The sequence below is a fragment of the Schistocerca gregaria genome, chromosome 1 (assembly GCF_023897955.1).
Source record: "Schistocerca gregaria isolate iqSchGreg1 chromosome 1, iqSchGreg1.2, whole genome shotgun sequence".
NCBI classification, from domain to species: domain Eukaryota; kingdom Metazoa; phylum Arthropoda; class Insecta; order Orthoptera; family Acrididae; genus Schistocerca; species Schistocerca gregaria.
Window position 1 is genome coordinate 1,115,205,481 of NC_064920.1, and position 25,721 is coordinate 1,115,231,201.

General features: G+C 43.6%; 1 protein-coding gene across 1 annotated transcript in view; it reads right to left on the bottom strand.

The window, feature by feature from the left end:
- The window catches only part of LOC126283469 (uncharacterized), a 379,338-nt gene extending 354,839 nt beyond the window's left edge, over positions 1–24,499 (bottom strand). Inside the window, exon 1 of the mRNA XM_049982274.1 lies at positions 24,307–24,499. The gene's annotated coding sequence lies outside the window, so the exon portion shown is untranslated. The remainder of the gene's footprint in view (positions 1–24,306) is intronic.
- Positions 24,500–25,721: the final 1,222 nt, after the last annotated feature.

A 25,721-nucleotide genomic window follows, 5' to 3' on the forward strand; every position in this document is an offset into this window, starting at 1 on the left:
CCGATTGTTCACGGAATCGAATTCTTGTGTATGAAACAGCTACTTATTCACAAATATCCATGCTTATGACGTCATATGTGTCGTACAGTGATATAATTTTGCAGGTACCTGCAGTAGTATACGTGAATACTGTATGGAAAATGTGTTGCACATATATAAGAGTAACGTCACGAGTGATACTGAAGCTTTACTAAGCAAAAAGTAAAAATGTAGTAAGTGATAAACTTTTTTCTTTCAGTATTCTGTGCTGGGTGTCGTTGAGAAAAAAATATCGAAATGGTTTGCAATTATGTGTGAAGTTTGTTGAAAGTTGCTATGTGTACTCGAGGAATACAGTGCGGGGAATTTGCGCCCATGAGTTTTTTCAACTTTAATATTTGTGTTGCTGTGTTAAATCCTTAACGTTTGATTACACCTCTCAAATGGTAGTTTTTGCCGCCATTTAAAACTTTGAAACTCTGTCAGTAATTGTATGAAATACCAAAAATCAAATGTTTGTTGCCTCCAGAAGCCGTTAGATACGCAATGTGAATAGCCTCGGCCGTCCCCATTGTTTTGATCGAATTGTTAAACTGATGCTCATGTGTGGCAACCTGGAGTAGGTCCAGGAGCTTCTAGTTATGGGGATCTGCAGAACATAAGGAACAGCGTGGATTGTAGAGAGTTGGGTGTCTGAAATTTTGTGGTTCTACTTCCAAGTTTCATCATTGTAGTTTAGGAATGTGTTACGAATAAATATTATCTGTCCTTTGTAACTGACATTTATTATTGTTTGTGTAAGGCATTGTCTACAAACAGGGAAAATTAAGCACGAAACTTTCGCTCGCACATAGAACGAATAGCTACAGTATAGCACAGAAGTTAACAGAAAGAAACATACAGTGAAACGGACGGAAATGGCACTTTTATTCAAAGACAGTAATTACACTGGCACCACCTCAATTTATGTTGGTCCTGCGGACATTACAAATGGCGAGACATGGATCTTTAATAGGGTGTGTGATCACCACGGACGGTAATGCACGCTCTGCTACATGCTCCCATGCTTGCCGTACACGGTTGATATAAGGAGTTCTTGTGGCATGACGTTTCATTCATCCACCACCGCAGCTGACAGCTTCTGGATGGTCCTTGGTGCATCTGGGCTTGCTACAGTTCATCTCCCCACCGCTCGATAGGATTTGAGTTGGGTGAACGGGCAGGCCAATCCATTCGCCGAATATCCTTTCGTTCCATGAGGTCCTCCACCCACGCTGTTCAATGTGGTCGCGCGTTGTCATCCATAAAAATGAAGTCTGCGCTGAATGCAACCCTGAAAAGACGCACATGAGGAAGGAGTATAGTATCACAATGACGTTGACCAGTTAGTGTATCATCATCAAAGATTTGGAGGTCAGTACGCCGATGCAGCATTATGCCTCCGTACACCATTACACCTGGACCACCCTAACGATCATGTCCAACAATGTTCCTGGGTGCATCGCATTACGCCCTCTCACACGGCGAGAGATGGGGAACTGAAGTAAAATTTCGTTATTTATCATGTTTTAACGCTCCTACTAACACACACTGATAAAACGAATATCGCAGCAGACTAATCTGGGACAGCTCTATCGAACTGGCACCTAAAGTTGTACTTTTAAAAAAACATTTTTTTGTTTCGCGAAGTGTCGCATGAAAGATGGGATGAGCGGTATTAAGCAAAAAATTGCAAAAGGTAAATGTTAACTGCAAATATCTGCCGAAACAGCAAACATAGATTTAGACCATTACCTAATACGGATAAAAATGAAATTCAACCCAAAGAGAATCCACCGCAAGAAAGTGCACCAGCAAAAATTTGATACCGGAAGAATCAAAGAAACTAAATTTGGAGAAGAGCTGGAAAAACTCCAGGTAGTTACTTCGGAAAAACTTCACAGTAAAATAATTAAGATGGCTAAAGATTTAGTCCCTCTGACGAAAAACGCAAATCATCCATGGTGGGATACAGGGTTTGATAAAGCTTTGGAAAAAAGAAAAAGGGTTTTTCTTCACTACAACAGAAAGAAAACACCGGAAAGTCTTCAATACTTTTATGAAACTAGCAAAAAAGTGGCGAAGATCATTAGGCAGACTTAAAGAAAATACCTGATAAAGCAACTGAACTTAATAGAAGAAAACTTCCGAAATTCCAATACACAATATTTTACAGAACTTTTGCAGGATTCTGCTCACGAAATATATGTTTCAGGAAGTCTGACGGAAAACTTGCACCCACTAACCAGGGAAACTGTAAGGAACTGGCGCATTATTTTTCAACACTCCTTAACTGTCTGGAACCACTTTAGAGATTCCCTGAAGAAAGACATTTACACGTACCCTGAATCATCCCAGCCAACACAAGAAGAAATTCAAAACACATTATTAAATTAAATAAACAGTAGAACATCCGGTGAAGATGGGATTATTGCTGAGCTACTGAAAACTCTTGGACCCAATTTTCTCGGAGAGTTAATCCAAATCATTGCAAGTATTTGGGAGACAGAAAAATTACCCCAGGAATGGAAATGTGCGCTTATTCATCCATTACACAAAAAAGGGGACAAATCCGATGTGAATAATTATCGACGCATATCCCTTCTTCAGGTCGCGAACAAAGTTCTATCACCCTGTCTTCTTCAGAGAGCACAAGAGCAACTGGAAAACAATATTGGTGAATACCAAGCTGGCTTTCACCGCAGTAGATCCTGCACAGAATAAATTTACAATCTAAAGACCGTGCTAAAACACAAAGCAGTCAGAAACAGGCCAATAATTTGCACGGTTTTGGACTTCAAAAAAGCATACTACTCAGTTCGCCAACAAGCACTTTTTTATATACTTGAAGAACAAGAGCTACATCCAAAAACCCTTAACCTCATCAAAGAAACATCCAAGGTGAAATTCATGGGTGAAATATCAGAGCCCTTTCTGATCAAATCTGGCATCCAACAAGGCGATGGTCTGTCTTCTCTCCCATTCAGCCTTGTGCTGGACAAGGTCAGCCGCGAACGGGAAAAAGGAATTGAAGAATAGAAACTGCCGGAAACCTATGCAGATGAGACGAGTCAAGGATGACATAAGCTTTTGCTGACGACATAGCCTTACTAGCGGATGATGAGATAGCAGCAGGCGAACAGGCTGAAACCCTTAAGGAATGTGCAGAGAAAGTTGGTATGTATATATCTTTCAAAAGAAAAAAAAAAAGACTAAGTTCATCGCCACAAAAACAGACAATCAAAACTTGACTACAAAATACGGTCATATCAATAGAGTCCCATATTTTAAATACTTAGGTGAAGTCGTTGAACCTACGGGGCGAGAGAAAATAGCACAAATATTCACCTCCAAAAACTAAAGATAGCCTATGGATCACCTACAAGGTGTGCAATAAAAAATGCTTGTCAAAAAACACTAAAATTAGGCACTATAATACAGTATTAAAACCTGAAGTTCTGTATGCCAATGAAACCCTGACAGTCCACATAAAAAGCTTATTAAAGGAAGAACGAAAAACATCAGAAAGATATTAGGGCCAAAGAATACAGAAGAGGGCTACAATCTCGTCAAATAACAGAGAAATTGTCCAACCTTGCAGCAGACTTTAGCAAAAGGCGATTGAAATTTTATGGGCAGGTGTCTAGGCTTCCCAAAACAAGACTTCCGCACAAAATTCTTAGATAGATAGAAGGACTTAAAACGGAGATAAATTATTCAGATATTTTGGACAGAAATATATTTAAGCAGAAAGTTGACAGATGTGAAGTTAAGTCACAGAACGAAGCTCCGAAGAAAGCAGGACAAGGGAAAGGAAGAGAGCCTATGCAAACAAAACGAGAGCAGTGTGGAAAAAAGGGAAAAGAATTAAGAAGCACTGCGTGATCCAACAGGGTATAATCGCACTTTACCCTAAACACCAGACTGTCAAAAGTTTTACCTGTTCGTTGGAGGAGGATGGCACATTTTCTTAAAAGGCAAAAGAACAGACACCCAACACACACACACACACACACACACACACACACACACACAGATATACGGGTCTATAACTTTTATGGAATATTACATTCACGCCATGATCATCGGAGTGGGAACATGTAGAAAGATAACTTATTCATCATATGTCTTTGCTTGGGCGATTCCGGGAAATTTATTTTCGTTGTTTCTTCCCTATTAGGCTCTTACACTGTAACATATTCCAGTAATATGAAATAGAAATACCATCCCAAGATGGGGCATGTGTCCTCAAAATGTATCATTGACATTAATGACTGCGAAAAAGTGTTTTTAGAGTCGCATACTTCATAGTAAACAGCAGTTTGGGAAAGTGGGCAGAGCAAAATCACGTTGACTAAAAATTTCTAGCTCACGCCTTTGACGAGGATGTAACTGTACTTAAGAGCCAACTTCATTCCGCTTCAAGCTTGCTAACGAGATAGAATCCATTAATCGGCACTCCATTACTAAGAGCAATAATAAGCACAATGGATGAGAGGCACATCCATTGTCATATCATGTTGTCAACGTGTAGCTGCCCTCGTCTCAAAGACAAGAGAAGGCTCTTTGTAGACAAAGAAGCACCGGTGAGTGCGTCAGGGGTTCCCCACATCAATTGTCGTCCAGCGTCATTCGATAATGCGGCCGCAGCAGAGGACTGAAGTTTTATCGCAACGCTTGGTAGAAAGCACGATCTGCGCCGTTCCAAGACACATCCACAGGAAGGTGTGATCTCTCAGCTCTTTGCGCTACAAAATTTGCGGCCTTGCTGAGTATAACAGAAAGGAGCTCTAGTGGAACAGGAAGCTGTTACGAAATATTTCTTCCAGTTAGCCAGTCGTGAAAAAAAAAAAGCAGTCATTTTATTCTCCTTAGTGTGCATAGTTTTCAAACAATCTCGCTAAAATACTATTTTTGCAGATGCCGATTTACTTCTTACTCAAAACGAAGAAAACGTTTGTGCTTTATTAACTAAATCAGGACATCACATACGAGGCGTGCTTTTTTTAAGTAAGTACCGTTTTGAAATTAAAAAGCGACGTGCTAAGATATCTCAATAACTTTATTTTTACATGAAAGCCTGTACCTTAATCTACTTTACTACCTAATTTTAGTCAATATTGAGGCACTTTTCATAACGTTGTACCAGCTTTTGAATACCCTCCTCATAGAAGTCTGCCGCCTGACTTGTTAACCTCTGCATCACCACTGTTTTAAACTCGCCATCGTCTTGAAGACGCTGACCGCCGAGATGTTTCTTCAAGTGCAGGAACAGGTGGTAGTCACTGGGCGCAAGATCGGGGCTGTACGGGGAATAATCTAGAGTTTCCCATCGAAAAGATGTGATGAGATCCTTGGTCTCATTCGTCACATGCGGACGAGCATTGTCTTGCAGCAAAACGATGCCCTTGTTCAACTTCCATGGACTGTTGCTTTGATACTGGTGTGACGTAGGCCACCAGGCCACCCATGTTTCATTGCCCGCAAAAAAAAAAAAAAAAAAAAAAAAAAAAAGTCTCTGAGCACTATGCGACTTAACTTCTAAGGTCATCAGTCCCCTAGAACTTATAACTCCTTAAACCTAACTAACCGAAGGACATCACACACATCCATGCCCGAGGCAGGATTCGAACCTGCGACCGTAGCGGTCGAGTGGTTCCAGATTGGAGCGCCTAGAACCGCTTGGCCATACTGGCCGGCTAGCCCGTAACAATATGGCTTAAGAAATCATCACGGTCGTTGCGGTACCGCTCAAGGAAAGTCAATGCACTGTCTAAACGTTTGGTTTTGTGCACATCCGTCAACATTTTCGGTACCCAACGTCCGCACAATTTTCGGTAATTCAAGTGCTTGGTCAAAATGCCGTACAAAACACTACGAGAATCATTAGGAAAGTCATCCCGCAAGGAGGAAATCGTAAAGCGTCTTTTTTGTCTCACCTTATTGTCCACTTCCTGCACCAAACTTTCATTAACGACCGAAAGACGCCCACTCCGTTGTTCATCATGCACATTTGTGCGGTCATCTTTAAATGCTCTCACCCACTTTCTTACCATTCCATCACTCATAATGTTTTCTCCGTAAACTACACAGATCTCACGATGAATATCGATCGCTTTTAGGCCTTTAGCACTAAGAAATCTTATAACAGGCCGTACTTCACAGTCGGCGAAACTCTCGATCATCAGAGGCACCTTGAACTCTCAGTATACAACGTAAACAAGGAAGAATCAGACTGTAATGGCGCAGTGCGTAGATTAAGGTACAGGCTTTCATGTAAAAATAAAATTATTGAGATATCTTGGCACGTCTTTTTTTTTTAATTTCAAAACGGTACTTACTTAAAAAACACGCCTCATAGATGCTCCTTCAGTTCTACGGGCTGAACGCTAAGTCCACCATCAGAATTTCAAAGGTTACCAGGGATCTGTGTCAGTTCTACTAAATGGCAAAAAAAAAAAAAAAAAAAAAAAAAAAAAAAAAAAAAAAAAAAAAACCAGACACACGCCGTCACCTACTCTCAGTCACGGGTTGCCTACCTAATGACTTCCAGGGGCAACAAAAATTTAATTTTCAGTACTTCATAAAATGGTTGACGGAATTTAAATATTTAAAATGCTGTCATAATGAGACTGGTAACTCGTAACTCACGGAGCGCAAATAACCCAGGATATAATCACACAATCACCCATTGAGAATGGGGAGCACTTAGCCTCTTCCAACAAACTTTACATATATTTCAAACCTTTTCCATTATTTTTCTCGCTGACACTCGCCACAGGATAATGAATTTTCTCTGTTCACGTAGTAAAACATCAGCGTCAGGCATGAAGTTTTAATGTGTTACTTGTTTACCGCTAAATATTCGGAATGCGTTTTGTAGACAGTACCCATTCACACCACATGCCTATACCTGGAAAACGTATCATTCTACGACACGTTGCTCAGGAAATATGACGTCATGAACATAGAGATGCACGAAACGGATGTTTTAGACATGTGAGGCCGATTCTTTAAATAATCGGTGTGCTATTTCGTCAGCTTCCGCGAGTATCAAAAGGGTTTTTTTATTTTTATTTATTAAAAGGCAAGCTTGTTGTGGTAACAGAAATTTATTGAGTACAGTTAATGTCCAAGTCCGCGAAACATTAAATGTACTTTGCGATATTGAACATACTTTTCGTTATAAAAACTAAAACTGCAAAGTAAATTTAGAAAATTTGTATTAGATAAGGTAAACACTCCGATGCGTTTTTAGCTGCAAATTTTTGTGTATTTATTTCGCATGTAAACCGCGAAAAATGCAAGGGGGAGGGAGGAAAGAGACTACATAACTTTTACTCAAATGGCTCTCAGCTTTATGGGACTTAACATCTATGGTCATCAGTCCCCTAGAACTACTTAAACCTAACGACATCACACAACACCCAGCCATCACGAGGCAGAGAAAATCCCTAACCCCGCCGGGAATCGAACCCGGGAACCCGGGCGTGGGAAGCGAGAACGCTACCGCACGACCACGAGATGCTGGCAACTTTTACTCAGATCTTAGCTATTGAAACAGACGGAGATAATACGAGAAACGTGCTAAGAGGTCGGTCAGACTTACGCAAACTTATGTAACTCTTAAAATAAGTCTGCCATATACGGATAACTTGAATACATCAAGCAGCGACGATTTTGTTGGTTGCTGTATTCAAGCTATAATCCTTATAAGCCTATTACTATCACATTTCTGAAAAGTCAGTTTTCGAGAAGACAGCGTTTGACATATACTTCAATAATATGACTGCTTAAGTAAGGAAAATTAATCTCCAGAATTGAGATAAACAACAAGGTTATTCGAACAGGAAAAGATTAATAGCGAAAGCTTCATTTTAACAGATAAACAAAATAAGCTTATGATACAAAGTGATTGACTATATGGCAAGAACGATTGTGATAACGTCTCAATCTTTGTATATGTAGTGCCACTGGATAAATAAATAAGGTCTGCCATGTAAGGAGAAATACAACTTTTCTGAGAAAAACTGCTTTTAATAATCGCATAAGCCAGCTATACTAAGAAAATGATCACTGCGTCAGAAGTAAATGCACCAATTAGTCATCTTTGAGTTCCTGATATTTTTCTGCTGTGATTTAGCTATGGCTATAGTAATAGATGTAACGAAGGCAGTGCACACATCCGTGATTGAGATACTGGACACTAGTGCAGATGCCCATTTGCACAAACCTGGAGACACGTAAAAAGTATGGATTTTTATTTGTATAGAGTACCGTGACCTAGATACCGATACTTTTTTTTACTCGATATTCAAAATGTACTCTTACTCATATTAGTAGTTTATAGCAGTTATGGTCTCGAATAATTCTAGCGCTGGCGTACAACAGAAATTTTGGCCGCTCTGGCTGATCAGAAAGATAAGATGAGCCTTTATGTGGCAACACTTGCGACGCTGTTGTTCGATAATCCAGTTTAAAGGAATCGGATGCGGCTCCCTCCCCCGTTGGAGTTTCGACTCCTCCCTTGGGCATGGGTGTGTGTTGTCCTTAGCCTAAGTTAGTTTAAGTTAGATTAAGTAGTGCCTAAGCTAAGGGACCGATGAACTCAGCAGTTTGGTCCCATAGGACCTTACCACGAATTTCCAAAAACAAAAAAATTTAAAGACAGGCAGGACGTTCTCAAAGCCACGTAAAATAGTATCCACGAAACGGCTGGATAAAGTATTGTTTTTCCGTGGCTTTAAGGTGGTACAATGCGAAGTTTAGGTACGATTCAATTTATGTACGTTGCGGTGCTGTTCAGTTGTTTTTCTGAGCCGGGCAGTGCGACCGAGCGGTTCTAGGCGCTTCAGTCCGGAACCGCGCTGCTGTTCGGCCGCAGGTTCGAATCCTGCTTCGGGTATGGATGTGTGTGATGTCCTTAGGTTAGTTATGTTGAAGTAGTTCTAAGTCTAGGGGACTGATGACCTCAGACGTTAAGCCCCATAGTGCTTAGAGGCATCTGTTTTTCTGACAATCTGTTCCGTGAAAAGTCCTAAATTTCCAAATTTTGTCATCCGTAACCGAAATAAAAAGTTTTGTTTAATGCGTGTATTATTCTATTTATAGCTTGTAAGAACCGACTATACACCATCTGACCAAAAGAATGTGGACACCTATTAGTGGACATTAATATGGGGTGCATCCATCCTACTTTACGCTGGTTAGAATTTTGTCGGGGACTCTTTTACATTCTTTCTCAAGTGCCGAAATTAGAGAAGACGATAATGCTGGACGCTTGGGTCTGGAGCGAAGCAGATGTTCTAACTCATCCCCCAAGTTGTTCATTAGATTCAGGTCGGAACTCTGGATAGGGCAATCCATTTCATGACTGTTGCTGCCCCTAAAGAATTGGCTCACAGATGCTGCTGTGTGACAGGTTGCGTTGTCATACTGATACAAATAATCATTGTCTCCGAAATGTTCCTCTAATCTATGCAGTACACAGTGCTGAGGAATATGTTCGTATTCTTCCGCATTTAGAGTTAGCTTGCTTAAGCGAAATAAGGGGGTCACATCCTAACCACAAAAACACTCTCATACCGTAACACCAGCTATTCTGTGCTTCTCTGTCGGCATTCGATGGGAAATGACAACTTGCAGATGTTCGCCAAACCCAAACCCTTGCATCCGATTGCCACAGGGTGGAGCGTCATTCACTACTCTAATTCAATCGGTTCCAGTCATCTAATGTGCAATGGCGTCGCTTTTCACACCATCTCAGAGTCACTTAGCATTGATTACAGAAATGCGTGGCTTATCGGGAGCTATTCAACCATCGTGCTTTATTCTTTGGGGCTCACTACGCACAATCATTGTCCTACCTGGACTGCTAGGAGCATTTCGGAACTCACGAGTGGTTCCTTTCGTCCATTTCATGACTTTTTTTTTCTCTTTTTACAACCGTACTCCATACTCTGTAATGCTCTGTCTGTCACGTATGAAGACTGCCTGACCTTTGTTTGGCTGTAGTTGTTCGTATTTCCTCTTCGCAGTCACATGACCAACAGTCGACTTGGGCGGGTTTAGAAGGGATGAAATGTCCCTATGGATTTGTTACTCAGGTGACATCCAACCACTAGTCTATATTCGAAATCACTGAGCTCTCCTTGTAGACGCATTCTGCCGTTACTGCTTCTCTAATGGCAGCCCTCCTCTCGTGGTAATTAGCTGTCAGTCTCGCGGTGCGTAGTGGTGTCCAGAAACTTTTGATCAGATAGTTTATCTCTCCGCCACGCATAGATTTTAAAAACAGAAATTGGAGCCGATGAGAGTATCTGCTCAAATCTATCCAAGTATAGGTACCACACTGTATCCATACTTAAGTTTCGACGATTTTATGAGTACGATACATCCAGATCTACATCCATACTCCGCAAGCCGCCTGACGGTGTGTGGCGGAGAGTACTTTGAGTATCTCTATCGGTTGTCCCTTCTATTCCAGTCTCGTACTGTTCGTGGAAAGAAACATCGTCGGTATGCCTCTGTGTGGGTTCTAATCTCTCTAATTTTATGCTCATGGTCTCTTCGCGAGGTATACGTAAGAGGGAGCAATATACTGCTTGACTCCTCGGTGAAGGTATGTTCTCGAAACTTCAACGAAAGCCCGTACCGAAATACTAAGCGTCTCTCTTGCAGAGTCTTCCACTGGAGTTTATCTATCATCTCCGTAACGCTTTCGCGATTACTAAATGATCCTATAACGAAGCGCGCTGCTCTCCGTTGGATCGTCAATATCTCCTCTATCAACCCTATCTGGTACGGATCCCACACCGGTGAGCAGTATTCAAGCAGTGGGCGAACAAGTGTACTGTAACCTACTTCCTTTGTTTTCGGATTGCATTTCCTTAGGATTCTTCCAATGAATCTCAGTCGGGCATCTGCTTTACCGACGATCAACTTTATATGGTCATTCCATTTTCAATCACTTCAAATTCCTACTCCCAGGTAATTTATGGAATTAACTGCTTCCAATTGCTGACCAGCTATATTGTAGCTAAATGATAAGGCATCTTTCTTTCTATGTATTCGCAGCACATTACACTTGTCTGCATTGAGATTCAATTGCCATTCCCTGCACCATGCGTCAATTCGTTGCAGATCCTCCTGCATTTCAGAACTATTTTCCATTGTTACAACCTCTCGATATACCACTGCACTTCCGATGTTATCCACAAGGTCATTTATGTATATTTTGAGTAGCAACGGTCCTGCGACACTCCCCTGCGGTACACCTGAAATCACTCTTACTTCAGAAGACTTCTCTCCATTGAGAATGACATGCTGCGTTCTGTTGTCTAGGAACTCTTTAATCCAATCACACAATTGGTCTGATAGTCCATATGCTCTTACTTTGTTCATTAAACGACTGTGGGGAATTGTATCGAACGCCTTGCGGAAGTCAAGAAACACGGCATCTACCTCGGAACCCGTGCCTATGGCCCTCTGAGTCTCGTGGACGAATAGCGCGAGCTGGGTTTTACACGATCGTCTTTTTTGAAATCCATGCTGATTCCTACAGAGTAGATTTCTAGTCTCCAGAAAAGTCATTATACTCGAACATAATACGTGTTCCAAAACTTTACAACGGATGGACGTTAGAGATAAAGGTTCTGCACGTCCCTTCTTGAAAACGAGGATGACCTGTGCCCTTTTCCAATCCCTTGGTACGCTACGCTCTTCTAGAGACCTACCCATACAGATTTGGGTTTTTCGTGGTTTCCGTAAATCACGTTGATTACCTGATACTGTTAGCAGTATTGGAGCCGATCTCAAAATCTATAAACACGGCTACTCTTCTTGTAACAGATGTTTATTCGCCCAGATTGCACAAAGATACACAATGCTTACCAGTTTCAGCGAAATTCAGTCGCCAAATGATCTGCAGTTGGCGACTTAATTTCGCTGAAAGCAGTAATCATTGCGTACTTTTGTGCGATCTGGGCAAATAAACTTCATTAATAAGAGGAACAACCGTGTTCCGTAAATCACTTCAAGAGAACACCGGGTATTTCCTCCTACAAGGAAGCCAAAATTCTTTGAGCAATCTGACATGAGCTCCATACGTAATGAGCCCTACATTGACGGGACGTTAAAAACCAATTTTACTGCCGGCCGGTGTGGCCGTGCGATTCTAGGCGCTTCAGTCTGGAACCGCGCGACCGCCACGATCGCAGGTTAGAATTCTGCCTCGGGCATGGATGTGTGTGATGTCCTTAGTTAGGTTTAAGTAGTTCAAAGTTCTAGGGGACTGCTGACCAAAAATTTTAAGTCCCATAGTGCTCAGAGCCATTTGAACCAGCCCAATTTTACTTCTCCCTTTCTTGTTCCAAACACTGTTTTAAGTTCCTTCTGTAATACGATTAATATCTGTGGCTGGTGGTAAGTAGAGCTGTCAGGAATACCATCATGTAAACATATTTTTCTCATCCTTCGATGTGTGCTGCTACGCAGGGCATTTTTTCGACAGAATAATAAATTAGGATAAAAACTGAGAAGCCGTCAGACAAATGATTGCACCCGGGGAACAGAACTGTCCGTCACGCGCACGTAACAGCAATTCGAATGCCAGCTACGCTGCGTAATGTTTTACGAGCCGTAATTATCGACGCGGCAGAAATAACCCTGGCATTACTGCGAGTTAGCGTGGCCACGCGAAGTCTGTCGGTAAACGGGTCCACCCTGCGTTCACGGAGCGCGCCTGCCCTTATCGCCGGCCAGAGCTGGCGATTTACGCACCGGTCACAAAAACTGGTCCAGCGCAGACCGACCCAGCAGCCAGCGGGATCTCGCCCCGACACGTGTTCGCGGCGCATTCTTCGCGTAATGACAGCTTCGCCGTGCGTTGCTACCGCCCTGACTTGTTCGGGATGGCGCGCTAACAAATCACAGCAGACTGGCAGACTATCGCTCAAAGATCATCTTTACGACTCTGGTCGAGGCTTCTCTATACCGCTTCGACTCGACTTGTAAATAAACATCTGTCTTGACGGAAGCTGAGAAGCGAACTGTGTCGATTGCTGCCTTTTAAAAGTACCTGAAGGCTGAATTTGATAATATAGCCTCTCTCTGTGCATCTGATCCTCATCCACCCTCTCTCTGTCCATCTCATACTCCCACCCCCCTCTCTCTGTCTCACTCTATCTATCCTTCTCCCTCTCGTTCTGTCCCTCACTTCCTCCCCCTCTCCATCCATCTTGTCCTCCTTCTCGTCCTCCCTTTTCCCTATCCAACTCATCCTCCCCATCTCTCACCATCCATCTCCTACCCCTTCGTACTACTCAACCTTTGCAAGGCATGGAGGTGCTACCAGCACAACACATCTGTCATGCAGTGGAACCTACATATCAGGGGTAAAAAAACTTTTTGGCAGTACCTGCGATCTTACGACATCTTGGAGCTTCTAATCCACACAGTACTGCTTCTTACACCCTGAAAAGCCATAGAAACTGGTACAACTGCCTAATATCATGTAGTGTCCCCACGATCATGCAGAAGTGCCACAACATGACATGGAATGGACTCGACTAATGTCTGAAGTAGTGCTGGAGGGAACTGACACCATGAATCCTGCAGGGCTATCTGTAAATCCGTAAGAGTACAAGGGGGTGGAAATCTCTTCTGGACAGCACGATGCAAGGCATCCCAGATATGCTCAATAATGAACATGTCTGGGGAGTTTGGTGGCATACAGAAGTGGTTAAACTGAAAACAGTGTTCCTAGAGTCACTCTGTAACAATTCTGGACGTGTAGGGTGTCGCATTGTCCTGCTGGATTTGTCCAAGACCGTCGGAATGCACAGTGGACATGAATGAATGCAGGTGATCAAGCAGGATGCTTAAATACATGTCATCTATCAGAGTCATACTAGACGTATCAGGGTTTCCACAGCACTCCAATTGCACATGCCCCACACCATCACAGAGCCTCCATCAGCTTGAACGGCACACTGCTAACATGCAGGGTGCATGGATGCGTGACATTGTCTCCACACAAGTCTATCACTTGATATAATATGAAACAAGACTTCTCCGACCAGTCAATATGTTACCAATAGTCAATAGGCCAATGTCGGTGTCGATGCGCCCATGTATTGCCAACTGCAGCGCCTATTCTGTGTGTCTACATACCTCTGTATTTGAATACGCATGGCTGTAGCAGTTTCTTTGTGGTGTCAATGTATAACAAGCACTATGTCAACCGAATTTGATTGAAATCAATCCAGTGGTTTAGAAGGAAATCCTGGACATATACAAACATCCATCCATTCATACATACATATATCCTGTTTAATACACATTCACACACACATGCATATATATATATATATATATATATATATATATATATATATATATATATATATATTGTTGTTGTGGTCTTCAGTCCTGAGACTGGTTTGATGCAGCTCTCCATGCTACTCTATCCTGAGCAAGCTTCTTCGTCTTCCAATACTTACTGCAACCTACATCCTTCTAAATCTGCTTAGTGTATTCATCTCTTGGTCTCCCTCTACCATTTTTACCCTCCAAGCTGCCCTCCAATACTAAACTGGTGATCCCTTGATGCCTCAGGACATGTCCTACCAACCGATCCCTTCTTCTAGTCAAGTTGTGCCACAAACTTCTCTTCTCCCCAATTCTATTCAGTACCTCCTCAAGAGTTATGTGATCTACCCATCTAATCTTCAGCGTTCTTCTGTAGCACCACATTTCGAAAGCTTCTATTCTCTTCATGTCCAAACTATTTATCGTCCATGTTTCAGTTCCATACATGGCTACACTCCATACAAATACTTTCAGAAATGACTTCCTGACACTTAAATCTATAATCGATGTTAACAAATTTCTCTTCTTCAGAAACGTTTTTCCTTGGCATTAACGGTCTACATTTTATATCCTCTCTACTTCGACCATCATCAGTTATTTTGCTCCCCAAATAGCAACTCCTTTACTACTTTAAGTGTCTCATTTCCTAATCTAATTTCCTGAGCATCACCCGAGTTAATTCGGCTACATTCGATTATCCTTGTTTTGCTTTTGTTGATGTTCATCTTATATCCTCCTTTCAAGACACGATCCATTCCGTTCAACTGCTCTTCCAAGTAACGCTCAGTTACACTTAAAAGTACCGGTTTCTTGTACATCTACCACTCAGTTATTCATAAATTCCTTTAAAGTTAATCCTCAAATTCGTAGCTATATCTAGAAGTTCGTGAACTTTCTTTGTAAGAGGGCCACAAGGTACGCTAACGATCTCTGCAGTTCTGATTGTTTCAACTTCAGTACAGCACTCGACTTTAATGTCCCGTCCACTGCTACTCACGCTTTTATTAAATCAGAAAAGCTGTTTTTAGTCTTTTAATTGTAAAACAAGCAATATGGAGGTTTCTACGTCAGGACATAAATCCTCTTAACCCCAAATAATTTTTATAATGAAATAACTTGGTCTAGTCTTTAAAATTCCGACACACGTTTTTTACGATATCACTGTGCAAATAACATCTTAAATCCATCTGGTTGTACTTTTATAATATGGATGCTGTTTCTCTATAGCTTAATGAAAGTTTTATACTATAATTTTATACATATATAAGCCTCGTTTTCTCATCTTCGTTATACATGTTGTTCCAGGTGAACGGTCATTCGAAGCAAAAAATTTTAGCAAACATGGGCTCTAAAATGCATACCTTAAAGCTATGAGCAATTCTTCATCTTCGATATACTACGAAACAAATCTCTTCTACTGCAAACTCTTTGCTTCCTACCTTGAGGGCTGTGTGCACTTGTTCATTACAAGCGATATATTTCACTGTAGCGAAGATGAGGATTTGCTCATTGCTTTTAAGGTATATACTATAGAACCCATGAATACTGGACTTTTTTTCTTGTTTTGCTCCCTACTACCACCTCTCAAAAATATGGAAACCAAAGATCTTCCAGTAGAAGAAGTTTCTTTCACGTTATTAAAGATGAAGTACCTCTATTAGCTCTTAAGGTATGCATTTGACAGCACATGTTTACTTGATCATTTTTGTTTCGAATGATCGTTTCCATTATATCTCTGAATATTGGTCATTCTTCCTGGGACAACCTGTCTATCACATCCATAGCAGTTTTCAGAACCTCTTGAAAATGGCCTAATACAAAGGCAGAGACCGGTAGTGGACTCAATAAAATTCTCAGGACAGCTGGAGAGCCTTTAACTAGTAAAATAAATTTGCGAAATCGTGAAAAGCAACGGACTGCGAACGACATGATAAAATGCGAGAAAGAATGAATGTAAGCTCTGAAATCATAAAAATTGAATTTCACTTCCTCAAAGTGGTCAAAACTCTTTCTGGCTAATTACACACAATAGAGAAGTGGGGATTATCTGGACGATTTGGTGCATTTAACCATTTCAATGAGGTGAAATATGAGACTTTGTCGTTCTTCCATAGATTTGGCCCACATGTAAATACAGCCTCACAGCTTTTCGTTGTTTCATCAGATAATGATATTATGTCATGGCTGTTATGCAGTACAGAGTGTTAACAGCGCTCACAACCAGCCACTATTTCTGATTTACTTCATTTTGATAAGACTATGGAAATCGTTTGGCTATGACAGTGTAAATTCGAAACAGGTTACTTGAATTTAACAATACCAGATTGTGGCTGGTTGCAGCTGAATATTACAAGCACTTTGTCATACGGGTCTGTTTCTTACGTGAGTACTAGCCGAACTGAGTGCGCACGTAAGTTCCTGTGAAGTATGGAAAGTGAAAAAGAAAACGGTAGTAATGGAACTGTGAGTATGGGTTGTGAGACGTTTTGTCAGTGGGAGCAAGGTTCATGTTTCGAGTCCCCTTCTAGCACATAGTTTTAATCTGTCAGGAAATTTGAGGACTATGCATGAACTACTTCAGAGTGTGAGTTTCATTCAAATTCAGTATGAGTTTGTACAGCCTGGGCAAAATAAAACTGGCACAGAAAATATGAGGGCTATTGGGGAAGTACGGGAAGATCGGTCGCGAAATGGAAACAACAGTGGACTTCGACATCTGTCGTGGCGCTGTACGAACTTTCTACATCCCTCGTCATAGAAGGCAGCCTCCTGTGCATTCCGACAATTTTCTACGCTGGACTGCAGCTCATTGTCTACGTCAGAATGTTTCTTCATAGCCAGCGGTTCGTCAGAATAGAGATGAAAATGAGAACGGGCAAGTCCAGGCTATATGGTGGATGATCAAACACTTCCCATCGAGCACGCTCCTGCAATGTGCGGGCGAGAACTGTCATGAACAAGGAACTACATGGCAGTTACGTTACAGTTAAGTTATGTGGACTAGCGTGAAATCAGGGGAATTCTCTCGGCGGGAGGAAGATAATATTTTCTTGGAATTTTTACGCGCTCAATGTGGGCTCAGAACCGAGAAGGGCGATCTGACGCTATCTACGGACATAGTAGAGACACTGCCCAACACATCACTGCAAACCTTCGTCACATTTTCACTGTGGTTATCATTTCTCTACCAATCGTTCCTTACTTTCCGAAAATCCCTTGTATTTCACGCGCTTTAAGGTAGGCAATCCAACGTACATGATCTGCCCCGACCGTGGAAGATATTTTGGGCTGCCCGTCTTAAGATGCGTGAAATATTTTCCGGGCCAGTATTATTTTGCCCACCCTATACTGCATATCACCCCTTTGTTTCTTGCTCAACTCTTCATATTTGTGCTGCAATGTCATCTCTTCACAAGAAGTTTCGATAAGAACTGTTTGACGCTGCCTTGATTCTGTTATCGCATTACTGATTAACATGTAAATTTTACAATCCAATCAAACGTCCTTGATAAGACAGTTTTCCTTTTCACTCTGTCAGTGATCTTACACGTTTTACGCCATCAGTGCGCCAGGTGAGAGAAAGGGATATTGCTGCTACGCTATTGTGGCTGCCTAGCTAGCTACTAACACGGACAAATTATGCTTTCATTCGCGGCGTTACAGTTGCTGCCGAGCGTAAGGCGGCAAAGAATCAGCAACCAGAGATAACGAGTTTATGACGTAGTAGTTGCTCTATAGCGTCTCAGAAGTTTAACGTTAATTTCTCCAGAGGGAGTGTCAAGGGGCCATTACTGCATGATGCTGTTGTGTGCAGAGTACTTGCAACGCTAGGAAATTATACAGAGTTCCAGGAAATGCCGAGGATCTACGCCTGGTGCAGGGAGTGACAATTGACTTTCAACATAAGAAGTATAACGTATTGCGAAAACATTAACAGAAATACCAGTTATTGTTTGATTACACGATTGCGGAACAGTCACCGGAAGCAGTTACATGCATAAATTATGTAAGAGTAGCGATTTGAAGCGGAACGACGACATAAAACTTAAAACGGCGACATAAAACTTAAAGCAGATGCCAAACTGAGAGTGAATGAAAGAATCCTTGGAAATGTAGTCCATCAGCAAAGGAGGTAGCATAAAACACTCGTTTGACCAATACTTGAATATCGCTCGTCACTGTGTGATCGATACCAAAAAGGATTGATGGGTGAAAGATATGTTGGGCTGCCCGTCTTAAGATGCGTGAAATATTTTCCTGCCCAGTTTAAAGAAGAGCAGCACGTTTCATTACAGGCTGATTTACTAAGCACGAAGGCGCGTCAGAGATGGTCATCGTACTCCACCGGCATACGCTGCAAGACGTTTGCCGAATTACTGTGTGGTTTACTGCCGACCTGGGTGGCCGAGCGGTTCTAGGCGCTACAGTCTGGAACCGCGCGACCGCTACGGTCGCAGGTTCGAATCCTGCCTCGGGCTTGGGTGTGTGTGATATCCTTAGGTTAGTTAGGTTTACGTAGTTCTAAGTTCTAGGGGACTGATGACCTCAGAAGTTAAGTCCCATAGTGCTTAGAGCCATTTACATTTTTGTAATTTACTGTTAAAATTTTGAGAGCGTGCGTTCCTGGAAGAGTCACCAGTATGTTGTTCCCTACGCATATGTAGCTAAAAGACCATGAAGACAAAATCAGAGTGATTCGATTCCACGCCAGCAATCGTTATTCCCATTAACCATTCGCGACTGGAACAGAAGAAGGGGTAAGCGACAAAAGTGCATATGTCGCTACGCATATGTCGCTAAAAGAGCATGAAGACAACATCAAAGTGATTCGATTCCACACCAGCAATCGTTATTCCCATTAACCATTCGCGACTGGAACAGAAGAAGGGGTAAGCGACAAAAGTGCACAAGGTACCCCCCACCACATACCTTAGGGTGGTGGAGTATGGATGTAGATATACAGGATATAGAATCTAAATCTCAGGTATAATAATAAAATATATACTAATTTCGTGCTGCTTATTGGCCTAGTGCAAGTCTTTCAATTAGACGCCACTCGTGAACGTCGGCTGAGAAGAAATGGTATAGCTTGATTATTTCGGAAACTTCTGCAGGGCGTGTTCAGTGTTAATCATAAGTAGTGCGCAGCACGTAATGCTGCTGTGTGTTGCTGGTTGCTCTTATTTCTGTGCTGCCGGGCGATTGTATCGATGGCAGGTCTGTATGCCACCACAGAACCCGTAATCACTCTGTGTTCTTATGTCTCACACCTGAAATTAACGTTTACGGTGCAGTACTGTCTCCGACGAGATTGTATCCGCCTAACACATTTTTGCGAAACGAGCGTTTGTTTTTCGCAAGACTGCAAGTTCTGTAAGTACATCCATAACATTCTTGTATCGAATGGGCAGCCACTTACTACCACAGCAAAAAAAGGAAGAAACTTGATTTTGTTTCTCTCTTCCTTCTATCGTACGATTGTTCGCTAGTCTTGACTTAACAAAATTGATTGAGTCGCTGCAATTTACTCCCGAAACGATCGGTTGACGTTTATTTCAAGGTCGATCCAAAGCTTCCAATCTAAACAGGCTCTCATTCACATGGTCCAGAATGTAAGAGATTTATCTTTCATTAAGATACGTTCCGTTATATTAAATTCTGACTCACTTAGGACAAAGTGCAGTAACTTCAGTATTTTTTGATGGGTTCTGCAGCGCCCGAAACAACTAACCTACAGATTAAATTACGCGATTCTCTCTCCGATCTGCTGTACTGAATACATTGGTCTAAGCAATTAAAGAGTATCTGCAGAGATATCCTGATACGTAGTGGGGGCAACGTAATCTTTCTTTATCATTACAGGAAATTATTGGCAAGAAGACTCGTGGCTGATATGCAAGAGCGTCTGCATCTAACCAAAGTCGATGTTGGCTGCCCGCGTTGGTTACGGTAAGAATAATATGGTCGTAATTTCTGAGCAACGTGATTTGCCTGATTTTGTGGCACGGCGAGCCCTAGATGAGATACTCGCTGTTCTGTCATAACGCGAGGGAAAAAACGCTACCGAAGTGTCCCAAACTGAAATACTGCCTGTGGATTTATACCCAAACAAAGACTAACTACACTCAACTACCGCTCAGAAACGATATACGTGAACGACAACGAGACATACACTCCTGGAAATGGAAAAAAGAACACATTGACACCGGTGTGTCAGACCCACCATACTTGCTCCGGACACTGCGAGAGGGCTGTACAAGCAATGATCACACGCACGGCACAGCGGACACACCAGGAACCACGGTGTTGGCCGTCGAATGGCGCTAGCTGCTCAGCATTTGTGCACCGCCGCCGTCAGTGTCAGCCAGTTTGCCGTGGCATACGGAGCTCCATCGCAGTCTTTAACACTGGTAGCATGCCGCGATAGCGTGGACGTGAACCGTATGTGCAGTTGACGGACTTTGAGCGAGGGCGTATAGTGGGCATACGGGAAGCCGGGTGGACGTACCGCCAAATTGCTCAACACGTGGGGCGTGAGGTCTCCACAGTACATCGATGTTGTCGCCAGTGGTCGGCGGAAGGTGCACGTGCCCGTCGACCTGGGACCGGACCGCAGCGACGCACGGATGCACGCCAAGACCGTAGGATCCTACGCAGTGCTGTAGGGGACCGCACCGCCACTTCCCAGGAAATTAGGGACACTGTTGCTCCTGGGGTATCGGCGAGGACCATTCGCAACCGTCTCCATGAAGCTGGGCTACGGTGCCGCACACCGTTAGGCCGTCATCCGCTCACGCCCCAACATCGTGCACCCCGCCTCCAGTTGTGTCGCGACAGGCGTGAATGGAGGGACGAATGGAGACGTGTCGTCTTCAGCGATGAGAGTCGCTTCTGCCTTGGTGCCAATGATGGTCGTATGCGTGTTTGGCGCCGTGCAGGTGAGCGCCACAATCAGGACTGCATACGACCGAGGCACACAGGGCCAACACCCGGCATCATGGTGTGGGGAGCGATCTCCTACACTGGCCGTACACCTCTGGTGATCGTCGAGGGGACACTGAATAGTGCACGGTACATCCAAACCGTCATCGAACCCATCGTTCTTCCATTCCTAGGCCGGCAAGGGAACTTGCTGTTCCAACAGGACAATGCACGTCCGCATGTATCCCGTGCCACCCAACGTGCTCTAGAAGGTGTAAGTCAACTACCCTGGCCAGCAAGATCTCCGGATCTGTCCCCCATTGAGCATGTTTGGGACTGGATGAAGCGTCGTCTCATGCGGTCTGCACGTCCAGCACGAACGCTGGTCCAACTGAGGCGCCAGGTGGAAATTGCATGGCAAGCCGTTCCACAGGACTACATCCAGCGTCTCTACGATCGTCTCCTTGGGAGAATAGCAGCCTGCATTGCTGCGAAAGGTGGATATACACTGTACTAGCGCCGACATTGTGCATGCTCTGTTGCCTGTGTCTATGTGCCTGTGGTTCTGTCAGTGTGATCATGTGATGTATCTGACCCCAGGAATGTGTCAATAAAGTTTCCCCTTCCTGGGACAATGAATTCACGGTGTTCTTATTTCAATTTCCAGGAGTGTAGAATACTGATGCAAACTGTCCCCGTCGTCTTTTTGAAACTAGACTCCTTGTTTAGATACAACGTGTCACATCATGACTCCATAGTAGTCACCGGAACGTCTGGTATGAGTGCACACCGAATCCAGAGGTCTTTTTTTTCTCTGGTGAACTGCGATTTTCTGCCGTGGCTGATAACAGCTGCATTTGTAATCCAGCAGAACATGAAAGGAGTACAGAAGCCGCATTCGCGCTCGAAATACTCCGGTATCGTCGTGGTCGGCTATTAGTTGATTCAAGTCTTGCAGTCGTAGATACCATCTTCGAGATGTTGATGGCTCGAAGGCACAGTGGTGAATTCTACCGATTATGTCGCAACTATGTACAACAGACGATTGACTGATCAAGACATCAGGACCGTTACTTGTATCGCTGCTACAGGGATGAGATGCCGCTTGAAACTGTCCCGCAGGAAATCTCCTTGTCGTTCGGCGGTGCTGAAAACAGTATTTAACAGTATGACTGCTTGTTGTCTTTCAAGGCCACCACTGTTCCAAAAATAGCTTCTCGTGTGTCTACCTATGCTGACGTCATATAAAGGGCTCCCGGTTCTGTATATTATCCTGTAGTTGACAACATATTAATTCAGTATGTGTACGATGTCCCGCGTAACTATTCAGTATATTTCAGAATCGTTTCGGTCCAAAACAACGTAAAGTGCTATTTCAGACTGTATGATCTTTGGTACTGTCACACTCCAGCTTTTATCAATTAATCTACACAAAATATCTCTTCATCTCTTAGCTTCCGTTCTCGTAATACAATACATATGGCATCTCGGGGAAGATCTTTACAACTTTTTGGCGGATATTCCATCCTAACGTCTTAGGTAAAAATGGGATGTCATAACAAACAAAAAAATAGGTTCAAATTGCTCTGAGCACTATGAGACTTAACTCCTCAGGTCATAACTCCCCTAGAACTTAGAACTACTTAAACCTAACTAACCTAAGGACATCACACACATCCATGCCCGAGGCACCATTCGAACCTGCGACTGTAGAGATCGCGCGGTTCCAGACTAAAGCGCCTAGGAACGATCAACCACACCGGCCGGCGATGTCATAACAAAACCTAGCGAAAAACAATGCTATTGTGCGTCTGATTTACCGGCCGGCGATGTCATAACAAAACCTAGCGAAAAACAATGCTATTGTGACGCGCATTTATCAAAAGCGGAGCAATGCATTTGTAACGTAATTTTGAAGTATTAAAAGAAATTGTTACAAGTTATATTAATTTGCAGGTGCACTCTGGAAAACGACATAACGTTTGTTTTTCAAACACGCAGTTGCATAATTTTAAAAATCGACTATCGACTTAGCGCATCTTTACCGGCCTAAACTGACAGAACGTGTCACATCGCTGCGCTGTGACACAATTAAAAGGCAGGGACATTTCTGCTAGGAAGCTTAAACGCACCTACAGAGACACAAGCTAGAAAAACACAGAATAATTATCAAACTATTTGTTTACTAGCCATCAAACAACATCTACTTGCCGGCGTTGTGGCCGAGCGGCTCTAGGCGCTTCAGTCTGGAACCGCGCGGCCGCTGCGGTCGCAGGTTCGTATCCTGCCTCAGGCATGGATGTGTGTGATGCCTTTACGTTAGTTAGGTTTAAGTAGTTCTAAGGTCTAGGGGACTAATGACCTCAGATGTGAAGTCCCATAGTGCTCAGAGCCACTTTTGAACATCTACTTTTAGCGCTTTACGCTCTGCGGAAAAAGCTAAAGAGATTCCTTCAGCGAAATAAAATTGAAGCTAGTATTTTGCTTCAATGACTTTCGCTGTGGTGCATTTCGTGCTATTTTCACTTCACTCATTCCGTCGAAAGCTTCTCTACGTCCGAAGATCTGTTGATACTGACACACCTACTTTCACGTGCAAAGCGACAATACATTAGTATCTATCTGGGCCTGAGTATGAAATTCACAGAAAGCTGGAGTAATATGGTACGAATATTAAAATGTTTGTTTACGGGCGAGCAAAGTGAGATTTAAAGTACAAGTTTTTTCTTTAGATGAATCTTAAATGTCTTAACACTGCCAGCGGAGTAACAAATGTGACACAAATACTGTTTTGCATACTAAATAAAAAAATTTAATGTTACAGACATTTACACTCTGGAATCGCAAAGAATTGAATCAGGCATGATGTAAATTGTACGGCATCTGGGAAGGCCGAAACACGGTAGCGGAGAACACCCAACGCACATTAAGATGACAGGCAGCGCTTGTCATTACAGCTTCGCGTCACAACAGCCAGAGATAAAGTGACGTACTTACCGACTGGCGACTAGCAATCAGCACAGCGGCTCCAGACGCGGTCGTCAGCTGTCAGGAGACGAGACGCGCAATTGACACACGCAGGGCGGCGCACAGAACGAGGTGTAAACAACGCCGCACAGCAGAAGGCGCGCGTGAGCAGAGACGGGCGTGCTCACCGGGCAGGCACGAGGCGAGCTCTAATGTGGCGCGGAAGTTCAGGTAAGCGCCGGGGTCGCGCCACTGCTGCCAACATGACGGCACCCGCGCCGCCGCGCGCCGGAGTCGCCGCCGCGAGGAGGCTGCGCGCTGGACCGCTCGCCGGCTGGCTGACCTATAGCGGGGGCAGGGGCCAAGTCGTGCCGGGGATGAGCACGGCACGCTCCATTATCCGCCGGCATCTACCGGCTTACTTTCGCCCACAAACTGCGACGTCTGCCTGTCCGCCTTGCGTACTCTAGCGCCTCTCGCGGGGCGCGTTCAGTCGCAGGCGACAAGTAGTCAGCTCAAATACACTACTGGCCATTAAAATTGCTTCACCACGAAGATGAAGATGACGTGCTACAAACGCGAAATTTAACCGACAGGAAGAAGATGCTGTTATATGCAAATAAATGGCTTTTCACAGCATCCACACAAGGTTGGCGCCGGTGGCGACACCTACAACGTCCTGACATGACGAAAGTTTCCGACCGATTTCTCATACACAAACAGCAGTTGACCGGCGTTGCCTGGCGAAACGTTGTTGTGATGCCTCGTGTAAGGAGGAGAAATGCGTACCATCACGTTTCCGACTTTGATAAAGGTCGGATTGTAGCCTATCGCGATTGCGTTTTATCGTATCGCGACAATGCTGCTAGCGTTGGTCGAGATCCAATTACTGTTAGCAGAATACGGAATCGGTGGGTTCAGGAGGGTAACACGGAACGCCATTCTGGATCCCAACAGGCTCGTATCACTAGCAGTCGAGGTGACAGGCGTCTTATCCGCATGGCTGTAACGGATCGTGCAGCCACGTCTCGATCTCTGAGTCAACAGATGGGGACGCTTGCAAGACAACAACCATCTGCACGAACTGTTCGACGACGTTTGCAGCAGCATAGAGCATCAGCTCGGATACCATGGCTGCGGTTACCATTGACGCTGCATTTCAGACAGGTGCACCTGCGATGGTATACTCAACGGCGAACCTGGGTGCACGAATGGCAAAACGTCATTTTTTCGGAAGAATCCAGGTCCCATTTACAGCATAATGATGGCCGCATCCGTGTTTGGCGACATCGCGGCGAACGCACATTGGAAGCGTGTATTCATCATCGCCATACTGGCATATCACCCGGCGTGATGGTATGGGCTGCAATTGGTTACACATCTCGGTCACCTCTTTTTCTCATTGACGGCACTTTGAACAGTGGACGTTACATTTCAGATGTGTT